This window comes from Petaurus breviceps, unplaced genomic scaffold (genome assembly GCF_028583685.1).
Source record: "Petaurus breviceps papuanus isolate PSGF00001 unplaced genomic scaffold, PetGlider_PUasm1.0 207, whole genome shotgun sequence".
In the NCBI taxonomy this organism is placed as follows: Eukaryota; Metazoa; Chordata; class Mammalia; order Diprotodontia; family Petauridae; genus Petaurus; species Petaurus breviceps.
The window spans coordinates 8,050,024-8,059,331 of NW_027185850.1; the positions used below are offsets into that span (position 1 = coordinate 8,050,024).

Here is a 9,308-nt window from a genome sequence, read left to right on the forward strand (position 1 = left end):
CCTGTCACTCTGTCTCTATTTCTCTTTATTATTGGTTTCTCCCCAGGTAGTAGTGAACTATCACAGCAGGAATTATGGCTCTGGTGCTGGACCAGAAGACCTTGGGTCCCTCCCACCTCTGAGATTCTGGGTTTCTATAATGTGGCTTTCATCCCACCCCTTAAATTCATGATTTGCCCCTCTCGGGATCTCCAAGTCCCCATCTGAAAAGTGAGCCAGCTGGATGTGACAACCTCTCAGGGCCCTTCCAGCTCCAAAGATCCCGACATACAACATAGGACACAAGCCATGTGACAGGCTCTGGGGCTCTTCCCTGCCCCCAGATCTGCTGTTGCCTTTCAGGAAAGGGCTGTGCTGGAAGCTGGTTTACCACCATCGAGCTCATCACTGGGCCAGGCTCCAAGACTGCCAGGGCTTCCTTCGTGTTGATTTGTTGTGATTTCCAGCTCAGACACTCACTTACATCATCCCTGCTCTCCGCTGCTGAATTCACCCACCACCGGTTCATCCCTTCCTGCCTCCCTGCCATGCCCCCACCTCAGTGTCCCACAAACAGGCCGTGAGGCAGGAACCTCCATCATTCCACAAGAGCCAAGAGCTGATACTGTACCGTGAAGGTCTGCAGAATGTTTTGTGAGCCATCATCGGCTGCAGCCTCTCAACAATCCTGTTACTGCTGCCTGCATGGCCATGCCCACTTTACAAATAAGACTGGGCCTCCGTGCTGAACTGACTCCTCCAAGGCCACACAGCTAGGAAGAGTGGGCAGTGGGGTTTGGTCCCTGAACTTCCCGACTCACTAACCTCCATACCTCACACCCTTTTCTAGTTGTAGAAGTAGCCCCAGTGGATGGGTAGAAGAACCACTGGTTGGGTAGTCAGCTGATCAGCATGTGCCAGGATCCTGGGCTACCAAGACCCCACCCCAAAGGCTCCCTGCTCTCAAAAAGATCGCATCCTATCAGAATAAGTACATTAAGTTATTAAGTAATTTATTTTAACATGATTGAGTGAGCATTGAGTAAGCACCTACAGTATGCCATGCACTAGGCTAAGGAAGTTCTCATGTTTCACTTAGAGGTGACATTGAAATTCTGACTCCACAGATTTTGATACTGTTAGCTATTACAAGGGGAGAGAGGTTGGACTTAGAGTCAGAAAGCCTCTGATCTTTATTATCTGGGTGACCATGGGTGAGTGCCTTAAGCTCTCTGCTCTCAGGACCTCTCTACTTATTTTTTTTTTGGAGGTAATAAGGGTTAAGTGACTTGCCCAGGGTCACACAGCTACTAAGTGCCTGAGGTCAGATTTGAACTCAGGTCCTCCTGACTTCAGGGCTGGTGTTCTTTCCACTTCACCCCTTAGCTGCCCCAAGGGCCTCTTTAAGATTTATCTATTAAGTCAGTGGTTTTCAAAGTGTGGTCTGGGAGTCCCAAGACCATTCCTGGGCATCTTCAAAGTCAAAATCATTTTCATAATAATTCTAAGATGTTTTAGCTTTTAATATGGTAAATACACATCCATACCACCTCTAATTCTAGGGTCTTCCCTCTGCTAACTGCTCCTGTAGCAGCTGGGTTTGCATATGCTTATTTACAGGTTGTCTGTCCCATTAGACCACAAGCTCCCTGAGGGCAGGGATAGCCTTCTGCTTATTTTGTATCCCTAGCACTTAGCACAGTGCCTACACACAGTAGGTCCTTCATAAACGCTGGCTGATAGGCTGAGGGGATTTCATTTGTTCCTCACAATGACTGCTATTATCACCTTCCCACAGCTGTGGAGAACGGGGCTTGGAGAGATGCCCTTCCTGGGGGCACCTAGCTATTAAAGGTGTCAGGGGTGAGATCTGAACCAGGATGCGTTCCTCGGTTATCCACCTGGCTATGCAGCCCTTGCAGGCCGGAGCAGGTCAGCTGAGTCTTTTGAGGCATGAACTTCACTTGACAGTCACAAGAAGAACTGGCAGCCTTTTCCTTAGAGGGAGGGAGTCAGGAAGGAAACAAGCATTTATTAAACACCTACTATGTGGGCACAGATTTTCCCCGATGATCCTAGAGTAGAACAATCTTTCCTTGTTCAGTCCAACAACAATGCATGCCCTGTTTGGGGTTTTGGAGAAACACATATTTACTAAATGAAGTTCTGAGTCTCTGCCTCTGTTTCCTCGTTTGTAAAATGATCTGGAGAAGGAAAACTGCCCCAAATGAGGTCACAAAGAGTCGGACATGACTGAATGATCCTACACTAGGTCAGGGGCAAGTGGAGGAGAGAGGAAGCTTCATGTGGAGAGGGGATGCTTTAGAGGGACATCATCATTGTCCTCTAATAAGCCAGCTAGGTAGGTCAGTGGATAGAGAGCTGGGTCTGGACTCAGGAAGATCTGAGTTCAAATCCACTTTCTCCGCTTGACCCCAGAATCAGTATCAATGACAGCGGCTTGGGGAGACAGGTTTCACTTCTGAGTAAAGAAGTGTTTCCTGACCATTACAGATGTCCCAAATTAGAATGGGCCGCTAGCAGAGACTGGGAGGTTCCTGCCGCTGGACGCCTTCCAGAGAAGACGCAGAGACTTTCTTGGGATCAGGTAGGAAGGGAGCCGTGATCTGCACTGGTTAAGGGCCTACACACTCCGACAACATCATTACACCTTAGAGGACACCATTCACTGCCTGGAAAGCAGCTTCTTTGTACGCTAAGGATGTATGATTTCAGACTATATTCTGTTACCATAAAAACGCCCTCTGTGGTGGTTTTATGGGAAGATGTGGACAAGAAGGAGGGAGAGTCTGTGCCATTAACCAGTATCTCAGGTCCATTTAAGGATGGAAATATTAAAGCTCGTGAAAGAGGCAGAGTTTGGAGATGGTCATGAATTTGGGGAGAGAGAAATACGAATTATTTTTCAGTGATGACATGAAAGAAACAGGAAGGAGGCCGAGACAAGGAAGTGAAATAAGACTTGCAGTTTCTGTAGAGGAGATGCATGAGGATGGGAAGAGGCCGGGCCCCTGATTTGTGATTTCACAGTGTGAGGAAACTCCCCCTGTGAGCACAGGTGCCTTCTCTGCCTCTTTACCTGGGATCTGAGAACTAACAAGAAGAGATATTGTCATCAGTGGATTTCTATCTCATTGGTTTCATTTGTAAATCCATATATTTTATGCATTTAAAAATATCGTTCTGAGAAGGGGTCTATAGGCTAGAGTTCATGGTGTGAAAGAATGACAATAATAATAAACATAGCTACCTTATGTAAAATATATGTTATATAATAATATATTATATTCTATAAAGCTTATAAGTGCTTTACAGAGATTCTCATTTGATCCTATTGTAAGGAGGTAGGGGCTGTTATTCTCCCCATTTTACGGAAGAGGAAACTGAGGCAGACAGTGGCTCAGCTACTTGTTCGGCAGGGTCCCACCACTAGTAAGTGTCTAAAGGGGAATCTCAGCTCATATCTTCCTGTCTGCCTGTCCAATGCTCCAGCTGCTGTGCTGCCCACTCGGCTGTCTGTCTTGGGAGAGTGGCTTAGCACACCTGGAGGTTATGTGACTTGTCTAGGGTCACTTGACCAATATAAGTCAGAGGGTAGATGTGAACAAACTCAGGTCTTCTTGGCTCAGAGGCCAGCTTGCTAACCATTACTCCACACTGCCTTTCACAGGGATGGGAACATGAGAAAAAATGATTTCATTCTATTCTTAAAGATAACTAACAATTATTATCATCTACTCAGTGTTGACAAGGCACTATGTTATGTAACAACAAATTGCTGTCCAGGGAGTGTCTCATAAAGGGAGTTACTGATTTGGGGACTTTTCATGCAGTTTAAAAAAAATTCTCCTCTGTACAACGGGTAGATTGACCATGACTTTGGTTTGGGCATCCTGAAAGGCTTCCGCCGTCACTCACTGCTAACTTGTGCCAGCTGAATCCATCACTTGAAAATACTCAGAATGTTTCTTTTTCTGGAGATATGATGTTATATGTACAGACTCTCCTGTGGCCTCACCTGACTCTCAGGTCCCTTGTCAAGCTGGGGGGCTGGAACCTGTTAAATACCTTGTAAGACACATGTTCTGATGATTGACAAGAATAGAGATCAGTCTGCCAAGGAGGGCATGCTTTTGTGGAGGCCTCAACCTGGGACTGTCCGCTAGCCTGGCTGTCCAGCCGCCCCCTGTCCAGCAGGCCCAGACTTATGTGTGCTGCGTGACGAAGCCCATCCATCGTCTCTGGTGACAGAAGAATGCAGGGTCCAGGGTGTTATCTGGCAGTCCATTATGAGTTCTTTCCTCTTCTGCCCCGACAGTGATATGGGTCCCTTGTCAAGTGATGGATTGTGTTGAACTTTCTGTGGCTGACCTGTGAGGGTTTTGCCATATGTTTCAGCTCACCCCTAAGGACACACAAGGGAGGTTTATTAGGAGCGGTGGGCCCTAATCAGAAACGTGTCAGATTTTGCTTTCTCAGCTGGTACACCGTGGCCAGAACATCATCCTCCCCTGCACCCGAGGGCGGCTCTACAGGAGTTGAAGGAGCCAGATGGATTTGGAAGGTTAATTTGTTGTTTGTATTCTGAGCTGGTTTAGCCAATTACCAGCGGCACTCCAGAAATGGCATTCAGTTTGGTCCACCTGCGTCCTAAGTCAACTGTGAATCAATGAGTCTGATTCACGGATTGCAGACCATTGAAACATAAGCGGCAGGCAGGTACTGGCCCAAGGCTGGATCCTGCTGGCCTCTTGCCAGCATGTCCAGGGCTTTAAACTTTGTCCTTTCAGTTTCTTCATCTGTAAAACAAGGCTAATCACCACTGTCCTCTTCATCTCAGGAGAACAGTCAGGACTATGCCTCTTTCCCTTGTATGGAGCAGCAGAGAGGAAGGTATACTGAGCCACAGTCGCAGTCGGGATCCTGGTACCATCTACAAGACCTTGGCCAAGTCACTTAACATGGCTTGGGCCTCCATGCCTGGTCTGTAAGATGAGGGGGTTCAACCCGCTGTCTTCTACAATCCTGTAGCAAGTCCTAGCGGGATGCATGAGGCACAGAGGGATGAGATGCCTCGCCCTCGATCACACAGGGCAGGATCAAACGCTGATCTTCATGGTTACAGGACCATGAAGGAACTCAGAAGCCACCCAGCTCACCCACCACCACAAAGTTAGGGAGCAGCCAAGGCGGCATCTGAGCCCACTCAAGAGGCCAAGCTGCTATTCCAACCTGCCCTCTCTCTGCTCACTCAGTTTACCCACACTGTTGCTATTGAGTTGTTCTTTAGTCATGTTTGTGACCCCATTTACGGTTTTTCTCAAAGAGACACTGGAGTGGCTTGCCCTTTCCTTCTCCAGTTCAGGAAACTGAGGCAAACAGGGTTAAGTGACTTGCTCAGGGTCAGCCAGCCAGTAAGTGTCTGAGTTCAGATTTGGACTCAGGTGTCCTGACTCCAGGCCCAGAGCTCTGTCCACTGAGCAACCCGGCTGTCCCTACACTGCTTTTCCAGGAACCCTGCTGCCCCCTTGATCATGAACAGTTTCAGGGGACTCACTTTCAGCGTTGTTTTGATGCAAAGTTTCAGAAAGTTCACTGTCTCTCCTGGGGTGCTTTGTATGTCCTAGAGAGTGCCCCCCAGGCCTGCTTAGGAAACCAGGGGGCAGAACGATTCTGCAGGGTCCCGGCAGCTTAGCCCCAGCATCCCACCTGTGAGATGGTGGGAACTCCGGCCCTGGGAGGAGGAATTGGGGCAGCAGATGGCACAGCGCAGAAGCCCAGGTGGGGTCATTGTTCAGTGGCCGTCTGAATCCCCTTCCGTTAATTTGTCACCACTCTCATTATCCCTAGCAACAGGACCAGCGACTTTGTCTGGCAGGATCACTCGCTATCTCGTAGGCAAACTGTCAACAGAAACCCATCTGTGGCCCTGTGGAGAGGCTTGCCCTAAATCCGCGGCAGGGCAGAGCCTTTCGGGTGGGGGAAAGGAGTTCACCAGGCAAGCCCGAGGTTTCCATATTCTCAGATTACTGGTAGACGCCGAGTTGCCTTCCTTCTCTCCCAAATCGCTGCCTGGAAGGACGGTTTTAAAGGAAATGTCATCTTTTTATGCTGCTGAATGACCAAAGTGGGGACTTCTCAGAACAGGGGTCTCGGGACTGGCTTGAGTCTCTGTCTGGGTCCCAGGGGATGAGGGCCGCAGTCATGGATTACATGGAAATGATGATGGTGACCCCAAACCATCCCACAGATTTTAGGCCAACTTATTCTATTTAGGCTTTTTCCCTCCCCCAGTAAAGAGCTGAATTTTGGCAAGAACTCTTATTTACTCTTGGAGAACAGCAAATATCTCCTCATAGACTGAGTCAGGCCATGCTGACTTTTCCATCTCCTTTATTTTCCTTCAGTACCTTCCTTCCCCATCTGACACCTGTTTTTGCTCTGTTTGTCTAAGGTTTGGGGCATAAGTGTCAACACTGTAGCTGTCCAGGTACCCTAGACAGTGGCTACTGTGGAGAATTCCAATGAAACGTGCAGTGTGGACACACAAGAGCCATCAATGGAATGTCTAGTTATTCCTTACCTGGATAGTTTGGTGGGTCTGGGATTTAATGCATGTCATTGGTCACCCGTGGATCTTGTCATCTGCCCTGTATTTGCACCATTAGGATCCCTGGGCCTTTCCATCTGATCGGCAGGTGAACCGTCCTACACCCCCCTCCCCCAACCAGAATGTGAATACCTAGAGAGCAAAGACTCTACTGCTCCAATATTTCTATCCCCAGGGCTTGGTACAGATAAAGTATTTAATAAAAATATTTGTCTTCTTCATTTTCCAGTGGTTAGTCCCTCCAGCTAGGCAGATTACAACATCCCAAACCTTCTTACGCAGTGAGACTCTTGTCCATGGACCTCTAAGAAAGCCTCCTCAGGGGATCAATTCACAATGGTAAGGGGCTTCCTCGATGTCTCTTGACATTATGTGGACGCAATGGAGTTTGCAGGTTGCCAGCCAACCTGCCACCTTTTCTGGTCCTATATTCCTATGGTGCTTCTGTGGTGGTTTGCAATTCTTCATTGATGCCATGTTTTAGGCCACACACACCTACTGAATGTCTCTCCATTGATCTTTGGGTGATTCCAGGCCTTTATTTTCATATTGTCTAGCCCCTCCTCAAAAGTCTTACCATCATGCCTCACTCTGTTGTTGAGGTGAGCCTGTGTTTTCAAAGGCTATTCCAAGAGAGGACACATTGTGTAGGTTCTGGTGAATGGAAAAGTCTTTGAGCGTGGTCCAAGCAACAGATCATGCCTGCTCCCTGAGAACCAGCCTTGTGCTCAATGAGTGTGACAGTTACACACTAGTAGACTGGCCAAAGATGGCCACCTTCTGTCCCCCACATGACCATCCTCTGTCCCTTCCATGACCACCCTCTGTCCATTCCATGATGCCCCATCTCTGTCCCTCCCATGACACCCCATCTCTGTCCCTCCCATGATGCCCCATCTCTGTCCCTCCCATGACTCCCCATCTCTGTCCCTCACATGACCACCCTCTGTCCTTCCCATGATGCCCCATCTCTGTCCCTCCCATGACTCCCCGTCTCTGTGTCTATGCATGGGCTAGCTCTCCCACTTGGCACACACACCCTCCTTCTCTCGGTCTCCATCCAGTAACTTTTCTCTGCCTTTGAGATTCAGCTCAGGCTCCGTCTTCTGCAGGGAGGCTTTCTCTCTTCCCATTGTTAGGCTTTTCTTCCCAAAGTACCTTGTGCTATTTAATGACCTTGTATCTATTTGTATTTGTTAGATATACTTTTTATCAAATATACTTACGTATACACACATATTTCACAATGTATTACCTATTATAATCTATGTCTAAAGTATTTTTATAACTGTTGTCTCTCTCATTAGAATGTTAAGCTTATTAAAGGTAGTCATGGTGTCAGTCTTTGTATCTCCAGAACATTGTACATTGCCTGGCATGTGCACAGGGCAGGAAGAAATGAGATAGTACTTAGTAAGTGGGTGGTGCATAAGCAGATAATATTTAATGGAGAGGATGGTATTTAACTGAGTAGGTAAACCTCTTGCTGATTGAATTCTTTGTTTATAAAGCAAAATAGTTCCCTTCCCTTTCTATAGTGAGAGTGGTAGATTGGCAGAGAAGGGGTCAGAGGACGCTAGGAATGTCTGTTTCTGGACTATCTTCATATATACACATATGTGTATGTATATATTCGTGTATATGTGTGTAAGTACACACATGTCTTTTGGTACTCTACATGTGAAAACCTTGTCCAATGATAAATGAGTTGCCACCTTAACTGAACCATATCTGTGTTTTACTAAAAGGCTGCCATGTTGGGAAGAAGTTCAAAAAGAATTTATGGTGGGATGAGAAAGAATAGACAGGTTGGGATCTTCATTATTGGAGAAATCAGAGAGGTCACAAGCCTAGGGCTAGAAGAGAACTTGGAGGCCAGCTAGTCTGACTTCTTCATTTTACAGATAAGAAAACAAGGCTCCTGAAGAGAACCGATGACATCATGGGTGATGCCTTGACTTAAGAGTCAGTCAGATCGAAATGAGACCCAGTTGAACAAAGTTGTCAGCCTCACTCTCTCTTCCAGAGTCATCGAAGTCCAGCGGCAGGACAAAGGTCAAGATGACCGGTGATGGCCCAGGATGCCGTGGGTGCCTGACCAAGTGTTCACCAGCACCTGCTTCAGCCACCTTCGTGGCCATAGGAACAGATGGTTCTCATCTGCCCATTCCCAATGCCCGGGGTAGACATCCCCTTCACTCACCGAGGGTCTTGAAGCCTGGCAGGTACCCTCACCCTGCTGAGATGGTTTTACAAGGGTGTGACCACTGTACCTGCTGTGGCTTCTTGGAGCTACAAGTGAGAGTTGGGTGAAAAATGGGCACTGGAGGAATGAGGAGCCGTGAAAAGGCGGGGAAGCCCTCCCCCCAGAGCTGCTGGCCCTCTCTGAAGACATCATGCACTTCTATCCTTATAATACCGCCTCAGAATAGTAACTGAGTCAGGCAACTAAGTTGCTATTCAACCAATAAACGTGCTCAAAACATGTGATCTCATAAACTATAATGGCATAGATGCAATATTCATCCAACAGTTCAGGATAGCCCCAGAGCCCAGAGGGGATCCATGGCTAGCCTTCCTCTGGGGAAAACCCAAATAGGGGTTGGGATCCAATTAATGCCCAGTCTTGCCCAGGCTAGAAAGGGGCAGGGACACACACACACACACACACACACACACACACACACACACACACACA

At 47.7% G+C, this 9,308-nt stretch overlaps 1 long non-coding RNA gene across 1 annotated transcript in view; it reads left to right on the forward strand.

The window, feature by feature from the left end:
- The window catches only part of LOC138164876 (uncharacterized), a 14,173-nt gene extending 5,078 nt beyond the window's left edge, over positions 1-9,095 (forward strand). The window contains exons 2-3 of the long non-coding RNA XR_011169206.1: positions 6,840-6,949; positions 8,515-9,095. This is a non-coding gene — a long non-coding RNA (uncharacterized lncRNA). The remainder of the gene's footprint in view (positions 1-6,839; positions 6,950-8,514) is intronic.
- Positions 9,096-9,308: the final 213 nt, after the last annotated feature.